The sequence below is a fragment of the Apostichopus japonicus genome, chromosome 8 (genome assembly GCF_037975245.1).
Source record: "Apostichopus japonicus isolate 1M-3 chromosome 8, ASM3797524v1, whole genome shotgun sequence".
In the NCBI taxonomy this organism is placed as follows: domain Eukaryota; kingdom Metazoa; phylum Echinodermata; class Holothuroidea; order Aspidochirotida; family Stichopodidae; genus Apostichopus; species Apostichopus japonicus.
This window is the reverse complement of record NC_092568.1, coordinates 32,806,596-32,829,430: the sequence shown is the minus strand read 5'-3', so window position 1 is coordinate 32,829,430 and position 22,835 is coordinate 32,806,596. Positions and strand designations below refer to the sequence as shown.

Sequence of the window (22,835 nt, the reverse complement as noted above, 5' to 3'; positions counted from 1 at the left end):
GTGATGACCGATAAAGATAACGGTAGCCATGGATGAAGGAAGGCGATACCGAAAAATGTTACGATAATGATGACGATGACGTCACCAACAAACATAGCAATACCGTTAACGATTAAAATATTATGATAAAGATATAATGATGACCAAAATGGTAACGAAAGTGATACCTGCAATTTAACGGTATACGCGTGATAGCGATATATAGAGATAATGGTAACGTCAACGACAGCATAGGCAATACCGTGGACGACGGTGATGACGATAATGATAACAAAAAATGAACTGCTGACAATAATAATAATAATAATGCTGATGCTTATTATTATAAAAAGAACCAGATCGAAACATACCTTTGTGATGATGCGTCTACCACCGATGTTTGTATCAAATTGTTCGACGTATTGACCAACGAAAGCATTCTACATGTATAGTTTCCCAGTTTATAACCTTTTTTTCATATAAGATAAAATATTGGATTAATCCCTGGCAGTCACCTCTAAAATATTACCCTCTATAATTTCCAGGGCACTTTGTTTCCAAGAAAACTGTGTGTTGGTGATTATAGACCGTCTGTGCTTATTTTCAACTTGTTCCAATTTGAATAACTTTGTCCTTGCTTTACAAATCTTTGAATAGGCCTATGAGACTATGAAAGACTTTATATCGACTGTCAATAGAATGCGGTCTGTGACATGAAGGACGGCTTCGAAGAAGGCTATAATTTGATAGACCACGACAAAATGTCTACAACTACTAATTACAATGTAGTGTAGATCAACCCCCCCCCCCCCCTCCCAACTAGTACCAGAGATATGCAGCCTTGACGACATCGATTTCAGGTGACCGTCTACGGTTGTAAACATATGTTCGTTTCGACTTATCGCAGCTAACCAAAGACACCTTCAACCCGAAGTTATTTTTAACCTATAATTTCGATCGAATTTAACCTAGAAAACTGTTTTCGTGTTGGAGGGGAAGAGAGGTGTGTGTGGGGGGGGGGGGTAGAAATATGCTATTTAATTTTGAAGAAAAAGCTGCATATAATTCAAGGTATCGGTTGACGTAACGTCATAGGCGTACGAGGCGGGGGCAGGGGCAGACTGCCCCCCCCCAAATTACCAGAGGACAAGAAATTCGGGCAAAAGTCCTGAAAAAATCGGGCAGCATAAGAGGAGAAAAAAGAACAAATTTATATAAATATTCAGTAGCTTGCCCGAATCTTTTCCAAATTATTGCCCGACAATTCCGTGGAGAGCGTTTTGAATTTAGCAATACTAAGCATAGAAAGGCAGACCACCAACACAGTCTTATCACACGAGATGAAAAAGATTATCGACATCTTTGGCCACAGAAAAACCGCAGTAAATATTTTGTTCTAACTAGTCAACTGTATACCTGGACATCCCCGACATGAGTGTATATAAGAAACATTTTCTTTTTCATGGATGGTGGGGGGGGGGGGGCTACAAGCCTAGAAGTACAGGTATATCATATTCTTTGTTATATTTTATACTTTTTTGTGAGACAAATTGCAGTCTCACCCGACACAGCGACATTATCCCGCCTACGTGTCGTTGAGCAATGTAGGTTTTTCTGGAAGTAGCTGAGTACTGTGTTAAAATAAAATACTGTCCTATTTTTCCCCTTCAAAGTGATGTTACCATTTTTTCTTCTTCTAATTTACCAAATTTTTGGGGAAGTGTAAATTTCTAAAACGTGAGATTATAAAATAAAGAATGTTTAGATGCAATTTGAAAGGCCTCAGAAGTGCCATTTCCGGCAATCTGAGAGACATTTTTTGCCAAAAAAAATCTGTAACGCTACGCGCCAAATTATGGTGGCGCTCCGTTTAGATAGTGTCACGGGAACTTTCGGGCACAAAAGTTTCTGCCCCCCCCCCAATCTGAAATGGTCACGTACGCCTATGCGTAACGTACACATATTTCGTCGTGAAGAGATCATGAAAATGACAATTTAATACTTGTAATAATGGATCGGACGAGGTCCGTTTTTTAAAGAAATTGCGAGGTTTTTTCTTTTCATTCATTTTTTATTTCATTTATGTTCTGTGGTGGTGTCTTTCAGTGTTAATTGATGATGACATATTTCTAATAAGACAATTAAAGGCATTATCGTGGCGAGAAAAAAGAAATTCGAATTAGTAAAAGGAATTCATTAAAATACTAATAGTCTTTGACCCCCCCCCCCCCCCGTTTATTCACCAGCCATTATGTATCCTTGTAATGGAATGTTCAAGCATGATATACCTTCCTATGTAATGACCGCATGCATGATAAATAAATGTATACTCTGTAACGTTGACAACCAACACATATTGAAACATGTAATGCATACATGGGTGAAGTATATACCATTTAATAACATATATACAAGAACAAAACATGAAGGAAAAAAATGTTCTGCGGCTAAAGAACTTTTGTGTTATTGTTGTTTGTAGTTTATCAAAAGTTTGACACAAAAACTGATGTTAATGCCACAGTGGGACGATTCATGGCTGTATCTAAGTGGTACTTTTGGTTTACGATGTAACCTTTGAAAGGCCTCAAATGGCCATATATGAATATCAACATCGATCTATAGACCAGAGACTAATATAGCTCTGAGCAGGAGAATAAAAAAAAATGACATTGTGTCCCCCTAGGGGAAAAGCCCATGATTGGCCTATATGATTAATTTTGACTTGGCTTAAAGTGTATATGCGCGATATTTGCAAAGTTATAGGCCTATACATTTTAAACTTGATCAAACTGAACCGAAATCAAGGTAATGCAGTCGAACTTATAGTCCCATTTTAATCAGACACGTTAGCCGGTTGTTTTTTAATCCGTCTAGTTTATACTATAATTAACTGTTCACTGTATAGACACGAGATGCATTCTTGAGGCAAATGTTGGAGTTAATTTTGATGAATGTTTAAATGATGAAAATAAGCAAAAACAGTGTAAGGTCATTGGCATGGCTATAGCCAAAAACGTTATTTCAAATAATGGAGTAGAAAGTCTAAAATATATTTATTTTTTGTACAATTTTATGGGTTTACGCTAACAGAGGGTATATATATGCAAATCTATTTGCAAGGGTATAGAGTATGCAATAGTATAGGCAAGGAAATATTAAAAATCCAATAGAAGGAAACATAATTTGCTCATTAACATTAACAATTTTATGACAGAATCTTCAAGAGTACTTTATTGTGTGTTTTATCTTTCTTATTTTTAGGATAATCAATACTGCGCATGCGTCACATGAAAATAATAACACGAGTGGGGTACGAACGATGAATCGGCCCAATGTTATTTTCAGTTCTTTAAATCAGTGGAAACAATTGTCTGTCTGTTTTATGGTTTGTTCTTTCTTTCGCTTTCATTATTTATTAATTATTTAGGTGAACATTGTTTACAAATCATTCCATAAATTTCTCTATGTTTATATAGTATATTGATAGAGTCGACAAAACAAAACAATATACAGGCTTATATAATGATGCATTCACCTATAATAATTGATTGTATAACAAGAATTAAAGTAAGACTCGTTTTGAAATTCATTTAATCAATTAAAACAATAAGAAACAACATCCTCTTTCTTCACTGGGGTGTATAATCGGGTTATAAAATACAACTGGAATAACTCAAATACCATAAAAAACAAACAATGGCCACTGATTTATCATGTTGGCGATGAAGTTTATTGATATATGTTTACAAACTAGGCTGTTAGAAACCACACGACCATGTACATAGGGAGATTCGGATCTCTTTAAGGTTTAGTAATGCATAGAGTTATACAAGTCAATTACGTATAATTCTAGTTATTTGGTTTCTTTTTTTATTATTTAGGGGTGTAACAATATTCTCGTAAAGTCACTTAAACCTTGGGGGTGCCTTGATATTTTTTTTTATTATTATTTTTATGGAATGGTTATGATTAGAAAACAACTATTGAAGTATAATTCGATCGAATCGCGTCATCACGCCTTTTGTAAATTTTTGGAGTTTGCGCAGGACCTTCGCGGTCGACACGTTCACAGATTGTCACTTTGTTCGAGAAATCCATCATTACTTGCCCGGGCGATTCCTGTTAAAAGAATTTTTTGTTTTGTTGATTGCCTTTCAAGGGGTAATGAATAGATAGAATGCACGCTACTGTTAAAGTGATGTCTTGTACTTATATTTTAGTCCAGGTTATACCCTCGGCTGCACACCTCAATCATAAAATGTCGAACGAGTGGATCATTATCAATGGGTATCACCTCTTACTTGGTTACAATAACCTTCCTTTTGTGTCGATAAAAAAAAATAATAATAATTAAAGTTTATAAAAAAACGCGTTTCTATGGTACCACCTAACATAAAACACCTGTTACTGAAGGTCATGAAAAGCACATTTAATTGTTTAAACATAGGACAAAATATTGGAAGGTTCATTATAGCTGACGAGAAGGGGGAGGGGGAATCTTTGAGTGGGGACTAGTAAAATATGGTTAATTTGGAAGCAATTATATATCTGTTTTAATCCTCTTTTGACGCATTTGTCAACATGCTAGCATCCTCCTATACGGAGAGTGGAGACCATATTTATTATCCTTTATGTCATTTTAGCGGTTAAATTTGGTTCCAAAAATGAATTTTCAATATATACCTGACAGAGTGTGCCAAATAAATCCGAAAAGAAGATATCAATTTAAAAAGTCTAAATTTCAATTTGAATCAATTTAATCTGAGTCTTATCGTATAGAATTCATAAAAAAAAAATCTATAACCAAATTGAATGTTTGTATTTTGAGCTATGAATGTTATATGTTCATTGAAAAGAAATATACCACGTCCGATTCGACGCTATGGTTGCTGTGACGCCAAAGACTCCGAAGTGTTTATTTCAATCAAATCAAGCGAATAGTTTCAATCCATAGGGGGCTATATATATATATATATATATATATATATATATATATATGTATATATATAAATATAAATATGTATATATTTATATATATATATTTATATATATATATATATACATATATATATATATATTTATATATATATATAAATATATATCAGGGGCGTATCCAGGGGGGGGGGCGCAACAGGCGCGAGCCCCCCTATTGGCCGTCACCAAAAAAAAGAAGTTTAGCAAAAAAAAAAAAAAAAAAAATTGATGACGACCTTTAAGTGAGATGTCGGTGATCGCTCAACCCCCCCCCCCCTCCCGTATGCTTTATTTTTTGTTTGCCAAAAAAAGGTTCTGGCGAAGTTCGGCGGCATAATAGTTTTAGAAACATAGATGGTAATTGTGTTTGTATTATCACTATAAACACTAAGTGACATGCCAGCCATACTAAATTGTGCATTTTGTGTCTATATTTACTGGAAATGTTGCTTATTATTAAGGTCGAAAAATGGATCACATATGGCCATTGGCGGCGATCCTGGGGGGGGGGAAGGGGATATATCCCCCATGAAAATGGGTGGAGGGGATGTAATACACCATATCCCCCCACCAAATGCCAGGGATAAGAATATTTTCATGCCTACATTTATGCATCATCGTTAATGTACGGCTCTTTTTTAGCTTCATTTCTCGCCTACCATAAACGCAGTGCGATCTTTTCAAATAAAGCGTCTTTATAAAGCAAGAATAGTTGACTGTAGGCTTCATTGGCCCTATAACAACAAAATGTATTATTGCGCCCACGGTATTGATATAGTACATATATGCAACCTCATAGTATTCATATAGGCCCTATAGTAGGCCTACACACGTACATGTTCCCTCGAAGAGCTGAGAATCTCATGTTACCAGGGTAATGCTTAATACACGTTTCACCTGGATGCCCTAGCAATCGGTACCTAGGAATGTTAACTATATGTAATTGTTTATTGCATGTGTATAGGCCTATCATAGCCTGCATGAGGCCATTTTCTTCATCGAATAATATAAAAGAGCTCTCGAACATTCTAACGTTGCGCCTGAAACAAGATTGACAGGGGCAATTTTCCCAAAATAACACCCGAAATTAAAAAAAAGGTATTTTGGATCCTGATTATGAGATATTTCGGAGATGACATCCCTATTTTAAAGTTGGGTATATGCCGCTTGGAAACCTCGGGAAGTGCCGTTTCCGGCCATCTAGAGGGTTTGTTAATCCCAAAATTTTCTTGTACGCTTCGCGCCAACTCATGGTGGCGCTACGCTTAGATAGTCAACAAGGTCATATCCCCCCCCCCCTCACTCGGAAGTACGGATCGCCGCCCATGCATATGGCACCATTTGGCATTTCAGCCCTTCTTCGAAAGCAAAAATTGTCCACCCCTCCCCTTAGACCCATCCCCCAGGACGGCGATCATTCATGCCTGAATGATCTGAATGGATAGAGCTGAATGGATAAACACCTTTCATAACATGTTAAATATACCATATGGTACATGTCAAGATATTGTTGTCATAGGAGATTTTAATTTTAACATCTTAAATGAAAGTAATAATAATAAGAAATGGGAACACACTGTAAATCATTTTAACTTGAAACAAATGGTAAAGGAACCAACCAGAGTTACCGAAAACACATGCTCTCTAATTGACCATATATATACTACTGATAGTGAAATGGTAAAAAATATTCGAGTACCACATATCAGATTGAGCGATCATTTTCCGGTGTACTTTTCCCTGTGTCATAAAGAGAAACAAACAAAGAAAAACAAGCACACCTCAATTACATATAGGGCAGTGAAAAATATAGATGATGAATTGTTTTTGCAAGACCTGCGGTAATTCAATTGGCACAGTATAATTTCTGAATTAAATCAAGAAAAGGCACTTAAAATGTGGGAAAATGCATTGATTAGTATTGTAAACAAGCACGCCCCTCAGAAAATAAAAAGGATTAAGAGAAAGTATCAACCTGCTTGGATGAACACAGAAATAAAATCTGCAATAAAAAATAGGGACAATGCAAAAGCCAATGAACCTACGCTATATCGTTTTTGGAGAAACAAAACAACATCCCTTATTCGTCAATCTAAACAGGATTATTTTAAAAGTGCTATTTCCAAAAACAGTGGAAATACAAAAGAACTGTGGCAGATTTTAAGAAATGCTCAATCATCATTTAATTACCCAAATTCAAGCGAAACAACACTCCTTGAACTAAATGGCAAGAGTGTAACCGATGCAAAAGAAATTGCTGATGCCTTTAATTTATTTTTTACCTCTGTATCAAAAAAATATGTAAATGATGATGAAGACAACAAACAACCTATAAACAGAAGACATGAATCCTTGAATCGATATGTATCCACTAAATTACCAATAGACGCTTGTTTCAATATACCGGAAGTTACACATGAGTTTGTCTTTTAAGTATCTTATAAACCTTGACACTACTAAAGCCACTGGTACCGATGAATTAAGTGCCTACATTTTAAAGAAAAGTGCACGATATATTGCACCAAGTCTTACCCATATCTTAAATCTTAGTATTCGAGAAAACGTATTTCCATCGATATGGAAGTCGGCTAAAGTTATCCCGATTCACAAAAGCGGGTCCCCCTTAGACCCAGCTAATTATAGACCGATAGCGGTACTTCCAGTAGTGTCAAAAATCTTAGAGAAACATGTTCACCATGAATTATATAGATATGTAGATAATTTCGGCTTACTAAGGGTGACTCAGTCTGGGTTTAGAGCCAAACATTCATGTGAAACGGCCTTGCTTAATTTGATAGATTGTTGGATGAAAAATATTGATGAAGGATATTTAATTGGCTCAATTATGCTAGATTTAAGAAAAGCATTCGACCTAGTAGATCATGATATCCTATTAGAAAAAATGAAAATTTACCAATGTTCAGATACTTCAATTAAATGGTTTCAGACATATCTGTATAACAGAACACAAAGTGTATTTTCAAACGGGGAAAGATCAACCCCAATGTACGTTACAAGTGGTGTACCACAAGGTTCAATTCTTGGGCCACTCTTATTTTTACTTTATATTAATGATTTAGATGTATGTCTTGCACATTGTTCTGCGGATATGTATGCAGACGATACTACATTTCATGTTAGTGATAAGAGTATTGATGAGCTGTCTATTAAATTAAATGAAGATGCTAAACATATATACAATTGGTGTCAGCAAAATAAGATGGTTATTAATACTGAGAAAACGAAAAGCATGTTAATATGTTCTAAGCATAAGCAAATTACTCTAAATTCCAACAATCTAAATGTGATGATACATAACGAGCTGCTAAGTAATTCTTCATCAGAGAAGCTTCTAGGTGTCAGGATTGATGCAAATCTTACATGGAATGACCAAATTGATTTTGTTTGTAATACCATAAGTAGTAGAAGAGCACTCTTAAGAAGAATTAGAGGATTTATCGACATCCCTACATGTGTGTTATACTATAATGGCTATATTCAGCCATTCATGGATTATTGTAATCTCACATGGGGTTCATGCAACCAGGGATATATTGACCGAATAGAAAAGCTTCAAAAATCTGCAGCCCGAATAATACTAGATGCTACTTATGATGAAAGGTCCAGCGACCTTTTTCAAAGACTTGGATGGCATACTTTCAATGAACGTCTTAATATGAAACGGCTGGTTATGGTATATAAATCACTCCACGGACTTGCCCCGTCTTACATGAAAGAAATGTTTGAGTACACTCATGATGTACATACATATGGCCTACGTTCAACTACATCATCTGCAGGGGCTCTTTCTAACTAGAGGAAAAACTGAATTCCACAGGAAAAGATTCCCCCACATTGCTGCAAAACAATGGAACGCACTACCAAATGAAATAAAAAATGCAAACAGCTTAAGTAGTTTTAAAAGATTAGTTCAACGTTTTATCAAGTAATGACATGTTTTATTGCTCTCCTCGTTTTATTCGAAAGTTCTTGATCAGTAATTGTGTGATTTTGTTTCTATTGATTTTATACACTTTGTTTAATTTTAATATGCATATTATTCTTATTTCATTTTGATCGTAGTTTATGAATCTTATTCGCTTATACCATTCATAATTTCATACTTCATTTAGCATTTTTTAATTTGCTACCTTCTAGTTTTATACTTATATATTTTATTTGATATTTATCCATTTTTGTATTGTACGAGGGCCTCGTGGGAGATTAGCTTCGGCTAAACGAGTTACCCTCTCAAAATAAAGTTTTAATAATAATAATAAAAAATAATAATAATAATGCCTGACGCCCCCCCCTATTGGAAAATCCTGGATACGCCCCTGTATATTTATATATAAATATATATTTATATATATGTATATATCTACTTGGTACATATATTGTTGTCTGTATCAAAGTGACAATAGCCTATATAAGTGAGGGAAATATTAACGGCGAATGCATCCATGATATGAAATAAACGAACTGATGTCTAATTTATAGTTCTAGGTCTCGCGGTGGTGTTCAGACTGCTTTAATCCCGAGTATATCAATTTTTATTTACTAGTTGCGAGAAGTTGATTTTAACCGTTCTAGTGCGACATGTACCGGCGAAATAGTTTCTTCTGTAGTTATTTATAGATGGCCAAGTTGTATGTAAAGGTTTATTGTACATTAAGTTGTACGCCAAGTTTGTTTAGCATCTGTTAAAGGTATTCAAGACTATTGGCCAATCTGTATGCGTCTAACAGCTGGCACACTCAAAAAAAGACCATCAATATAGCGATGAGCTAGTGGGCCTATTATAGTTATATCAGTTCCTGCGACAATGGTCTTCCGATTAGATATACGAGTATATATGGTTATAAATACAAATCGATTATGGATATTATGACTTAAACATGCAGCTGTTTCCCTTGGTTATCTCAACAACAGCAATATAACAGACAAGCTGCAATAAAGCATTCGTTATATCATCAAGTTAAAAAACATCAGGAACAAGTATTAGCCTACAACCTTCTCAAAAAACAGTTGGATTGAAACATACCCTAACATATACAACTCTTTGATTGTAGTAAGTTTGAGTACCCCCCCCCCCCACCCCATGCCCGCAACTTAACACTTTGGATGGCGAGGAACCTAAAGCTTGGATCAAGTTTGGAAACTGTTCCTAGGAATTTTTTGAACCGAAGATGAATTTGAATCTGAATTTGAATTTATAATTATCATCAATAGGCACATATGCACGTCATAATCCACTTCGGCGTATAATCTGAGTCACACTATTCCATGCTATATAGAAGGAATACGTTTATCTTGATTTCACCGTGCGTGACTGATTGAATAAAGTTATCTTGATCTAATCGGTGTATTATAATACCGCATATGCTTTCAAGTAAAATGGTATTTCCATAGCAATGTTGATTGTTATTGGTTCACCACGTTACACTTATAATGCGACTCCATGGATCTGACAACAATGTCTGCCTTACCGCCCTCTATTCATATACCAGCTTGGCATCACAGAACTACATGAATGTTTGGCGTGACCTGCAAATTCCATGTAAGTCAACAAATTGTTCATCGTTTTCCCTGTCTGGGGGTGGGGAGGGGGTTTGGACGGGAAAGGCGCTTACATCGTAAATATTCCACACAGTAGAATGGGTAAACAAACTATTGGTGTGTAAATAACTGTATGTTTGTTATTGCTATGTATTTGTTGTTGTGTCAAAAAAAGTTTACTTTCCGTGAATGCATTTGAGAAAATCTTCAACTCTCCTGGCACACATTGCCTATAAATGATTAATTGCAGCAATTTACAACCCTCTCCAGAGAAGACTTTTGCACGAACAGAGTTATTTATCATTTAGTCCCGTCAATATATGCCCTGATTTTTCCTGTCCGACCCTTCAGGCCAGCACCCGTGACAAGTTGGGTGGGGGGGGGGGGGTTGGAACCAACAAATAAAAGAGCGGAACAATAATTGTGTGAAGCAAATACGGTGAGGAAAACTATAATGGTGTGTCACCATTGCGCAAGTCGGTTAACCTGCTATATTATAGGCTATGATTAAGCGTCATAACACAGCAGATTTACAACTTTGTACTATGTAGCTTGTGCAGATAGCATAGGTAATACTGATAAACACAGCTATATATACAATTTATGCAACTTGCCAGAGTTCGGGGTTGAGGGGGGGGGGGTTGCGGTGGGTGGGAGGGAGGGACGGGAGAGCCTCATTGAAAAGCATTGATTCATGGAAGGGACACCCCGCCCGACCTCCCCCGAGGATGCCAGTTCCTGCATCCCGACCATGTATTCATCTCTTCTTCATTCGATCTAGGCTATTTCGTAATTGTTTATTGGCTTATGTTTCTTTTTTCTGGTTTCCCGAAAGGGAAAACTATGGAGTCACTCTTACCGACCTTGCAAAATTGTGAGGGGGCGCGGATCGCAAATTCGGCAATGACTATAACGTGGATCACAATGTCGGTAATTACTATACTACGGTTATATTTCCCCAACACGCCAGCATACAGAAACATTGTACTCAAAGCCGAAGCCAAAGTGACATAATCAGGTCACACATCCTGAGTCTATGCATGCTAAGTTCTTCAATATCGTCCTCATTTCCATTCGGGAAACATTTCATACTGTCGTTTTGATTCTTCTTTATATTCCTCTTTGCTCTATAGCTGGATCTTCCAACCAAACCAACCAACCAACCAAACTTCATGCACAAACAATTGATTCAACTTGATAATATATGATGTATCGGTATTGCTAAAGGCCATGCAAGGTTGGATATTTCTCCGGTCGTAGAACAAAAAAATAATAATAAAAAGGAGTAATGTGTTAGAAAATATGTTGGAATTTGTTTTTATATACGATTGTACACAGGGACCTATACAAGTTTTAATAACTTTTTTGTTGTCATTTTGTAGGTGTTTTTGTTTCTATTTGCTGTTTTAACACTTTTGCGCATGAATAATCAAGATGATAAAAAAAAGGAAAATTATTCAGTTGTTTAATATTTTCCCAATATTGCCCAGTATTTCCTTTACCCGTTGATCATATTTCCCGCTCACGGGAACTACTGGGCGGTATTTCCCGGCCAACCCTGCCAAAAGCAGCCAAATGAGCCAGGATGTTCTGTAAATAATTTCAAAAGAGGAAACAGTTTTACTCTTGATAATGTTTATATGCAGAACGATAAGCATATGAAAAAGTGAGAAGTATGTCAATGTAATTAGCTTTATCAATATTAGTTAGCATATTTCCAATTTAAGGAGTAGATATGATGGAATTTACTCTGATGAGAAGTCTGAAATTTGCCTGTACATGATAAATTGGCCATTTTGAAAAATTCTCTTGACTTTATACATAGGTCTATACTTCACAACAAAATACTAATGACATTTGAAAGGCTGACCAGACCTTGTGTCCAAGCTAAATTGTTGTTGTTTTATTTTAGAAAAATAAATGCTATATATAGTGTTATTTATCTTCCGCAAAATGAATTTACTCAAGCGTGTTAGGTCAGAGAAACCAGAGCCAGTTCGAGTCCCTGGGATAATTATATCAACAGACTCCCATTTTGCATAGCCCCTTCCCACCACCACCCCCCACCCGCGCAAATGACCAACGCCATCTGTTTTCGTGGTACGCCTGAGCCTGGTCATTATGTCACTATATTACCGACACATATCGTATCGTATGTAATGGGCTTCGTCTACATTTGTATATCTTATACATACGTTGAACTGAAATAACTACATATATTTAAACAACAAATTAAACGTCTTTAACAGAGTGAAAACATGCATGAGTTTCATCTTTTTCCCCTTCTTTTTGTAAACACGTTTTGAAATGTTTGGATGTCGAGGGTTGGAGGGAGGGGAATATTTGTTGGACATACAGAATGTAAGAATCCTACCTATATTCCACACCTTCGAAATTGGTAAAAAAACTCAAAATCTTTACAGCTGTGTAACATGTTATTTATATTTGTTTGATATTGTGCCAAATTGAACTTTCCGAGAGTGCATTTGCGAAAATGGACAACTCTCCTATTAAAATTCGCCGAGCACAACTGACCGGATTTCAAGGAATGCTAACAGGTTCTCTGCAGGGTTTCGTGGGCCTTGGAGAAGCACGGGCCGTTACTCTGATACCCCCTTCCCTCTTGTCTCTGTCTCGTGATGCGATACGAAGTTATATATGTACAAGTAACAATGAGCTTTGTATATATATATATATATATATATATATATATATATATATATATATATATATATATATATATATATATATATATATATATATATATATATATATATATATATGTGTGTGTGTGTGTGTGTATTATTATTATTACTAGACAAATGTACAGAAGTAAGATATATGACTCATAATTGACAAGTAAGAAGTATTGTTTTAGAAAATATAAATAAACATAATTTACTTGGCAGTGGAATGAAAAGTACAAAATTTAACACAATGAAAGTATGTACTTTTCATTCAACTGCCAAGTATTGCTTACGAAGGTCCCAGGGGGGCCGTAAATTCCACGATATATTCTAAAACAATACTCCTTATTTGTCAATTATGAGTCATATCTTACTTCTCTGCTTTAGTTTATAGTAATATTTTCTTGATAATATATATAAAATATATAAAAATAAATAACCCCTGCGGAATTATGGACTCTCAAAATTCGCAGACATTGAAAAGTGATTAATTTGGAATTACGTATTTTAGATATGTCATCTTGGGAAAGTGTTTGGATGGTGGCTGTTCAATGATTGTTGGTGTTGTACCATGAGCGACCATTATTTGATTTTATAGCAAATTTTGGAGCTTTACTGCATGAGGATGTTTAAGCTTGAATACAAATACTCACTCGCTTTCGTTATATGTACTGTGTTGTTGGATGGAACGAAATGATTACTTATGGAGAACAGTCGTATAATGTTCGGGCTTCTAAACAGAGGAAGTAATTTTCATTCAAGCTTAACCGCCCTCTGTTACATACGGTAACACTTTATAGGGTGCGTTCGATTGTTATAGTCTCGACTCCTAACTCGAGTCAAAGTTGATGTAAGGTATTCCTGTTAACGCGCTTGCGTGGTGACTTGTTCATTCGCACGGAGACTCCAGTAATTCGTCATACTCACTCGACTATGCGCGTGCGTACTAAGTTGTTCACCAGAAATTCTCCATGTATCTACTCCTTTGCTCTCCGTCATATGGTACACTGTTACCAATCACACACCACATTTACCACTTTTTACCCGGGCGGCAATTTCATGGTATGAGCCACCCCAACACCCACCCCCATCACACACCCCCTGCCCCCTGTTTGACCTGGTTGTTCTTATGGACCTGGTTTGGCGTAGTTCTCGCGTCGTGTGGTCGGTCGCGAGAGCAGGTCCTGTTTTGCCGGCTCGAGATGCTACGTCCAGTTTAAATCTTCTCGGACTGGTTCGTGAGTCTAGAGTTTGCCAATCGAACGCACCCAAAGTAAAAACTCGTATACGTTAACGCCATAAACATTATAGCATTACTCAAATAAATGGTAGCGTAAACGCGGATGAGGCTTATATAATACGTGTGTGTATGTGAGATAGTTGCCATCTGTTTCTTGACACGTTTTGCTGAATACACCCTTTCCACGTAATACAGGAACTATATGGAGCCGGACGAGGACTGGAAGGGGGAGGACAGTGGCAAATACGTACTCCCTGCATTTTTGACAACCTGGAAGTGCCATTTTTTGGTAATAAATCGAATCCTTTGTGCTGTGATTTCATTTTCACATTAGAAATTCATTGTAATATTTCAAATGAGCATTTATGTTACTTGTTAATGGAATTTTCAGAACAGTCAAGTACAAGAGATAATGTAGAACGCAATGCATAGTTTACTTTGAAGTTAACGTTGAGTAATTTTTTGGTTTTCCACTCACAAGAAAGTCAAACGTCGGCGATTATGACCCCCTCCACCCCCCCCCTTCCACGCCAAATAAAAATTCTTTGACCACAGGAAGCAGTGGCGTCGCCAAGGGGTAGTCGGGGGGGGGGGGGCGTGCCCTCCCCGAAAAAAATCGTACCCACAGGTGCCCCCCCCCCCAAGATGCAATTTGTAGTGTTAATAAATATACTCAAACAAAAACTTTATCTGCCTCAACTAAAAACATAAATATAAAGTTACTTCAAGTTGCAAAATATAGCACCAGATTGCATCTTAGGACCCTTAATTAATCAAGCATTTCTCAAACATTTCCCCCCTGTGCATTGAAATGTCTGGCGACACCACTGTCAGGAGGTATCAAATTATGCCAAGGAACAATAGATTACCCTCTGTCAAAATTTGAAGAATAACTTTGTTTAAGGAACTGAATAGTTCACATTCTGTCATTCTGATACAGTTGTAATCTTTACTTCAGTGACATTTTCAGTTACGAGTATTGAGTCCAATTCAGAAAATTCTGTACGCAGAGAACATTTTACCCCAATGTCGCACCCTCTCATTTTACCAAGGGCGTAGGAACCGGGGGGGGGGCTGGGGGCGCCAGCCCCCAGTGAAAAATGTGGAGGGGCGGAAGTATCATTCCGCCCCCCCGGTTCGCAAGTCAGAAAACCCCTTTTTCATTTCCAAATGAGAAAAAAAAAATCTCATTTGGAGCACCAAATTGCATCTAAGGCCAGGTGAAAATACAAAATTAAGTTTACAAAATGGAGTAGGTGTTGAAGTGTGCTATATTGCACCAAATTGCATCTGAGGCCACCTGGAAATGCAAAAAATTCCAATGGGGAGGGGGGACCCCCTTAGACCCCTCCCCCAGGCCGGCCATCAGTCTTCAGCCCCCCACTCAAAAGTACCTTCCTACGCCACTGCATTTTACGGGTTTTTTCCAGAACATATATATATATATATGGAGGTACTCGAAAGAAAATTTAAGTCAAGCCAAAGAGTTCTATACCGAGCCCCCCCCCCCTACACGCCTCCCTCTACCCCCTGGCGGTGTCACTGTTACCTTCAACCCTGTCGTTGGTTGTCCCTAGTATAAAGAGATTGTTAACACTGAGGCGTATCATTTATTTAATTTATAATTTAATTAAATTCATGAGTTTACTCACCAAAACTTTCCAACTGTTACGTGATTAAATTAATACAGTGGTCCTGATGGAAAAATCCATAAACGGCCAGATTCAAATAATTCCCGAATTTGTAGCCGTTATACCAACAAACAATAGTCACGAACTTCAAACGGCGTAAACTACTGTATATGTTAAGCACAAACGTTGGACACAGACAACCCACGATTGGGTATTTACATTGGTCTATATACCGTGATATTGATGGTTGAACAGATTTTCAGAGAAAATACCATCATCGTGAACTTTGGTAATCTGGTGGCGTATTCCATAAACTCGATGATCGCAATCCATATACGCGATCCGAGCACATTATTTTCACCGTTGTGTGTAAATGTTATGGTGCCCTCAAAATATTAAGTCTTTTTGTGAATAACTTAATAAATTTCTTTGTGGGGGGGGGGGGGGAGTGCCTAATCTATCCTTTATTGTAGTTAAGACGGTGGTTCGTTCATATTTTGTTACTGCTATCGAGTACGATATCCATCACTTAACTGGAAAACGATTGTTATATTTAATAAACTCAATATTTCGCCATTCAAAAGGGGAGGGGAGGGGGGGGGGGTGAGAGGATGATTTGTGCACTTGATATAAACTTTTCATTCAACACGTTCTTTCACAGATTGTGGGATAACCATATTTGGATCTTATCCTTGCGACTAATATTGACAGTATACTAAGCTATATTTGCTTGGGAGTGTATGTGTATAGTTCTAAGTGGTGGTGGTATTTCGTTTACAAAACTACAACGTTCCCCTCGTTACTTTCATTTTACCACACATGCTGTTTGACTGTTTCAGAGGACTTTCTAAGTTACGCGCCGATAAAACCATTATCAAGCTCCACGAGAAACCAAAAAGCAATCACTGAATCGAATTAATATCGTAGACAATATAGTGCTATCCTTGTTTTGTTATTTTTGTTGGGCCTCCTCCAGTTGTTACTACTCGGGTCACACAATGTTGCCACACTCCCTGGAGAGACCGCTACCTGTTTTTCACCACCCCAACCAGAGAGATACATAGAGATTCTGACCCCACCTTTACCAAGACAGCTGGAAACGTTGCACCGGTTTATGTACAATGTATCACATCTTACCCGGCCCACCTTCTCTTCAATTAAGTATATGGCTTTACGTCCCCCAATGGACAACTGTTTGGCCCTAGTTTGGACAATAGTTTGGTCAATCATATAGCACCATTCAAAGTTCTGCTAAACTTGCCAGTAGGACTAAGGAAGTAGGAAACCGATCTATCAAAAGTAAAACGTAGGCCTACTTCTGAAATCACAGCTGCATGCAAGATATTTATCTATAAACGGCTTTTTTTGAAAGGAACTCTTTACTCGCCCCCACTATATCAAAGGGCGATAATTATTACTCCCATCCGATACACACGTACAAATTCAAAACACATTAGTAGGCTATACCTTGTCATGTTCAAGTTGGTCTGATGCTAGCTCAGATTTCAAACAGGGGAAGACCACTTCAACGAAAAAGTGAATCTAGAAGTATAGAATCGTTATAATGCATTGGCAAGGACGCCATAACACATTCCTGTTACTATAAATTTCGCCATTTCTACATGTAATACGACGGGGAAAGGATCATAGATGAGGTATTCTGCAATAAATGGCAAAGACAATTCAGTCAAAACACTACATTATAGTTTCTTCGGTTTCCAAAGATAACGAAAGGAACCTTGTACTCAGTCCTCACAAAAAAGCACAATTTAGTTCGTACCTTGTGTCGTTGTACGGGACAAAGTTTGAAATGTATTCTTCGACTATTCTTATCACCCAGAGGTGAATTTCTGGAGGCTATTCCGCTAGACTGATTCAGGGCTACTCATTGTTAATATAGAACTTTGAGAAATTTGTTTCTTTCTTCCAAATTCATATCAGAAATGCTCCTTTTAGTTTACGGTTGCATGTGTTGTATACTCTACTACTTTTAGAAAGAAATGCTCAACTATTTCAGCTTTCATTTCTAATGACAGAATAACTTTTCTTAGTGAAAAGTTGTACCATATGTTGTAATGACTATTGGCCGCTTAAATATACAGGCACTTTGCCTCAGAATGTATAAATTGTACATAACGGTTATAATAATTGTTGGAGCCTGAAACTTACTGCAATATTAAAATTGCGTTTATTTCATCGGCGGGGTCACTTTGTGCCAAGCCTTATCAAATAAAGCAAAACTCAGTGTAAAATGATGTTTATTATGCAGAAAACTGGTGGCGGTCCTAAAATGTCAAAACCTTTCAAACCTGGTCGAGACTGTCCATGACGGGTTTGTTGATTATCATTTTTTATTGACTTACTAAGTTATGTAGTCTCTCAAACAAGAGTAGCTTGCATGCCTCGACCATCATAGGCTACTGTTGAGTATAATCATATGAACTTAGATATCTTCAATACAAATAAGAGTGGACTTTGTGGTAGTGAGAGCGAACTTCTCTGGTTTGTCACAACTTTATAATACACACAGTAATTTCCAAAATACGTTCACATGACAACTGAAGCTTGTTAATAACAACAAGTGGCCAATGTACTTAACCAACAGTTAACAGAGTAGTATATCTCTAAACCTGGAATTATTCCAAGGGATACAGGCCACGAGACCGAAGGTCCACGGGATCGAAGATCCGCGAGACCGAAATTAAAAAAGGTCTGTGACACGGTCACCGAAGGTCATCGAGACCGAGGTCCGCGAGACCGAAATTATTACTAAGCCACGGGAGGAAATTGTGTCAACTGTTTCGGGCTAGAGGTTAAAAAGTCAACCCCTAATTGATTTCTTAGTAAAATGGGATAATAATGACAGTTTACGCTATAACAAGGGAGCATGTTGCGGTTTTCGGTTCTAGCCTATAACGAATCAAAATTCTCTAGACTGTTCGAATTTCAAATTAAATTTTTGAATGTAATGTGACAATGTTAAAAAGGCGTTATAAATTGGTTTAAATCCTTACCTTTTCAGATTTTAGGGGAGGGGGGACCACTAGTGAAAAATTTAGGGCGCTCCCCCCTCCCAGCTTTGAGTGAGAAAATACATGCAATTTTGCCATTTTGTTCAATCATTTGCTTCTTTCTTTTTTGCTTTCTTTGTTGTTGTAGTATGTGCACGGAATCATAAAATGGTGTCATTTAAGGCTCCGGTCACTTGGCTCAGACCTTCAGTCTGGCCGGGCTATCGATATACCATCCATAGACAATCGGTCTCGCGGCTTTAGCGGACCATCGGTTCGCGGAAATTCGGTCTCGCAGTCCTTCGGTCTCGTGGAATCCCCCCATTCCAAGGTAGTAGAACGGTACGAGAGCCTTTTAGTGCAACACCAGTAAAACATTAATGAAATACTTTACAACTAGTTAACTTCTTATGAAAAACACTAATGTGACATTTCTGTTAATTGCACGACCAATATTATTGTTTTATTCAAAGGAACATGTTTGTAACAAATTAATACTTTTACGTTGAATGGTAAGATTCGGCTTCCGTAACAAGAATCGAAGTACAGTTAGTTTTCATAGCTAGCTCCCAGAACTGTATGATGATCAAGTTCTTCATAGCACAGTAAATGACGTATTTCAACAACGTTCAAAATTTGACGGCTAGAAAATCAAGTGGAAAGCAAGTTTAACGGCTGACTGAGCGAAAAGCCATTAGCACCGTGTAACTAAACCTTTGTGTAAGTTTTAACTTAGTGCCATGTGGAGAACCGTTTCCAACAGTGATATTGTTAGTAATACACACTTGCTTAACTGCTAAAATAGTACTATAAGGCCAAAGTTAGGCGTAATTTAGGCTACCGTAGTCCTAAATAGGCCTAGGCCTACGTTAGGTTAGGCCTAAAGTTACTTGCGCAATATTCATGGTATAGTAAGTTAGCACTTCATTTCTGCCATTGAGAAACCGTAGGAGTTTCTGCCATAGAACAGATTATTTAACTTGAGCCAAGATTTGAAGGTGCATTCCGCTGCAAGCTTGATGGCTCCTGTTAGTTTCCTCCCCTAAAAACGTTTGTTCCCTCCCCAGGGGTGGAGGTACAATTATAGAATACAGGGCCATTCATTAACTCTTCCCAGCATCCGGATGCGCGGATGCGCGGTGTGTCTGTACATGTCCGTACACGTATGGCGCCCTCTAAAATTCCATTACGTATTTTATTTTGACTCCGCATCCGCGCATCCGCGCATCCACCCCGGGAATACAAGGAAAGGACTTAGATAATTTTCGAAGGTTTCCCCATAATGGACTTAAATAATTTTCGAAAGTTTCCCCATATACCATCACGTATTTCATTTTGACTCCGCATCCGGGCATCCGCGCATCCACCCCGGGAGTACTAGGAATGGACTTAAATAATTTTCGAAAAGTTTCGACATATACCATCACGTATTTCCAATACTGAAAGTCCCGTATGTACGAAGATATTCCACATCAATAGTGTGTCGTTCTTAAAAGGACTTAGGAAATTTTTGACTCCGCATCCACGCATCCGCGCATCCACTCAAAAAGAAAGAACTGGGACTTTGACATTTTTTACTCACATACGTACTGGGGTGAGACTGAGCATCCGCGCATCCGGATGCTCAGATAGTATCATCGAGTGGCCCTGTATTCTATAATTACTCCGGGGTGGAAACTAATGTTTCTCAGGAGTGGAAAGAGAGAAGGCACATTGGCTGGGCTATGTAGAGTGTGAAGTTTCTTTTATTATTATTCTTTCCTCACAGCTTAGCCAAAATGCCTTCACCAAAAAACGTTAGTTTCCTCACTTGGAAAACATTAGTTTCCTTCCTTAAAGTCGTTATGATTTAGAAGAGGACAGAAACATTTTTCTGGGAGGAAACATAACATTTTTCAGGGAAGAAAACAAACGGGTCCGCAAACTAACAGCCCCCAGCCTGGCCTAGTAGTAGTAGAAACATAGTAGCATAACACAGTTACAGGTACAAGGCCTAACTTAACCAATGGCGAGTTAAAATTATGACTAGTCTAGGCCTACTAACTTCATGACAGTTTATGTTAGGTAGGTAAGCTAGTCGTGAGTATCCTACTCCTAGTATTTAAACATACTGAAGTTGTTTCTTTTGTCAACGTTGGTACAGAAATCCATAACATTAGCGCAGACCTATATCCTATAACTTTGTGTAAGGTTTAAGTTTAAAGAAAATTCTTCAAAGGTTGTGTAAAAAGTTACCCTGGCAACCTATTGACAATAGCAGTCATAAATTTGCCGCTTCACACAATTGCACAGGATAGGCTACAGCTTAGTTCTGTACAATCTGTTTGGAGAACATTTTATGTTACTGGTGTTGTCATAAAGTCACCACCCTTCTAAAAGTGTGATGACAATGTTTTTCATAGATATTCTAAGATACATTGTATCAATACTAGCCTGAGAAACTTAATAGTTTAATTAGCTGCTGGAAAATCAGAGTAATTTTCAAAGTCTGGAGAAGTTGGCCGAAAGGATTTTTCTCACATTGTTTTTGGAAGCAAATATCTCCTCCTCATACACAGTAAATTTAAAGGATTTCTGGTGCTTTGTTGTTGTATACAAACTTGCCTTTGTCAGGTATGTGTCTAGGAAGAAATATAATTTATTCTGCCATGTAATGTATAGGGATCTAAACTTAGTTAGTAAAGTGTAAATGAAAGGTGTTGACTTTACAACAGTTTACTCTTGGCCTATAGGTCTTTTGTATGTTTGTTGGAATAACCGTTTAAACTGCAAAGGATGTTTTAAGAACGGATGTAGGCCTAGGGCTATTACAGTAGACAAGATACCTTTGTTGCCAAGGCAGCTCCACTCTGGTAATGTTTATTGGAAAATGTTTGGGACAATGTATGTGCTGTTATATTATTGACTCTGTGACATGTTTGACATTTTCTGTGAGTTTCTTTTGCATTCTTTTGGAGATGAGGTACACGTTTGGAGAAAATTTGGGCTAAACACACTAGACCTGGCATAGTATAAGGCGTCGACAGTATAGCCTAAAAGCCTAAGCTAGGCCTGGTGAAGGTTGTCACGAAATCTGCATTAATTGTAGCTAACAGAAGTTACATATTTGTAAAAGTAGTGTGATGGTTGGGGGAATTACAATATGCCGCCCTTGAGACGCTGAACTGATGATAAGGTGGTACAGTAACTTCCAAAGTGGTTAGGCTTCACTGTGACATATGCAGGGTTTTCTTTGTACAATTGACCAAATTTAGGGGTTTTTTGATAGGAGTTTGCATGTGACTTTTAATTACTACTTGAAGCACACTATAAGCGACTGCCGTCAAGTCAATCTGTTAGAGTTGAATGCTTCAAAACATTTGCTTGATCTAAGAACTGAGCTGTAGTGGAGTAATTGCAGATTTTAGGCGCATTATCTCGCAGTGTAGATGAAGTGTTTATAAGTTGAACTCCTAAGCAGCATCGAGATACCCGCCCAAGCTTACTTAAATTGGGATTCCAGGATGGTCTGGTGTCAGGCACTGTGTGTCCTATTGTGTATGCATGATAAAGAAGAAATATGTGGCCTGCATTTTTATCAATGTAGAAACACACGCTGCATGTTGCAGGGTGACAAAGCCATCAGCAGCTGGACTTAAAAGGATTTTCCGGTGGTTTGAGTTGAGTTTCTTAGCAAAATTGCTGAACAATTTCTGTATCTTTGGGTGAAATCCACATCATGATAGCATTTTGTGTCGTGTGGATTTTTTTCAAT

General features: G+C 37.6%; 2 protein-coding genes across 4 annotated transcripts in view; one reads left to right on the top strand and one right to left on the bottom strand.

The window, feature by feature from the left end:
• Nucleotides 1-16,258, bottom strand: part of LOC139971644 (thiosulfate transporter TsuA-like) — a 34,888-nt gene extending 18,630 nt beyond the window's left edge. Inside the window, exon 1 of one of the 2 annotated variants that reach the window (XM_071978299.1) lies at nucleotides 16,092-16,258. The gene's annotated coding sequence lies outside the window, so the exon portion shown is untranslated. Of the gene's footprint in view, nucleotides 1-350; nucleotides 508-16,091 lie in introns of those variants that run through there. The other variant, XM_071978298.1, reaches the window with a different exon arrangement.
• A 3,383-nt stretch (nucleotides 16,259-19,641) lies between these two features.
• The window catches only part of LOC139971641 (atlastin-2-like), a 30,814-nt gene continuing 27,620 nt past the window's right edge, over nucleotides 19,642-22,835 (top strand). Inside the window, exon 1 of one of the 2 annotated variants that reach the window (XM_071978289.1) lies at nucleotides 19,642-19,801. The gene's annotated coding sequence lies outside the window, so the exon portion shown is untranslated. Of the gene's footprint in view, nucleotides 19,852-22,835 lie in introns of both variants that reach the window. The other variant, XM_071978290.1, reaches the window with a different exon arrangement.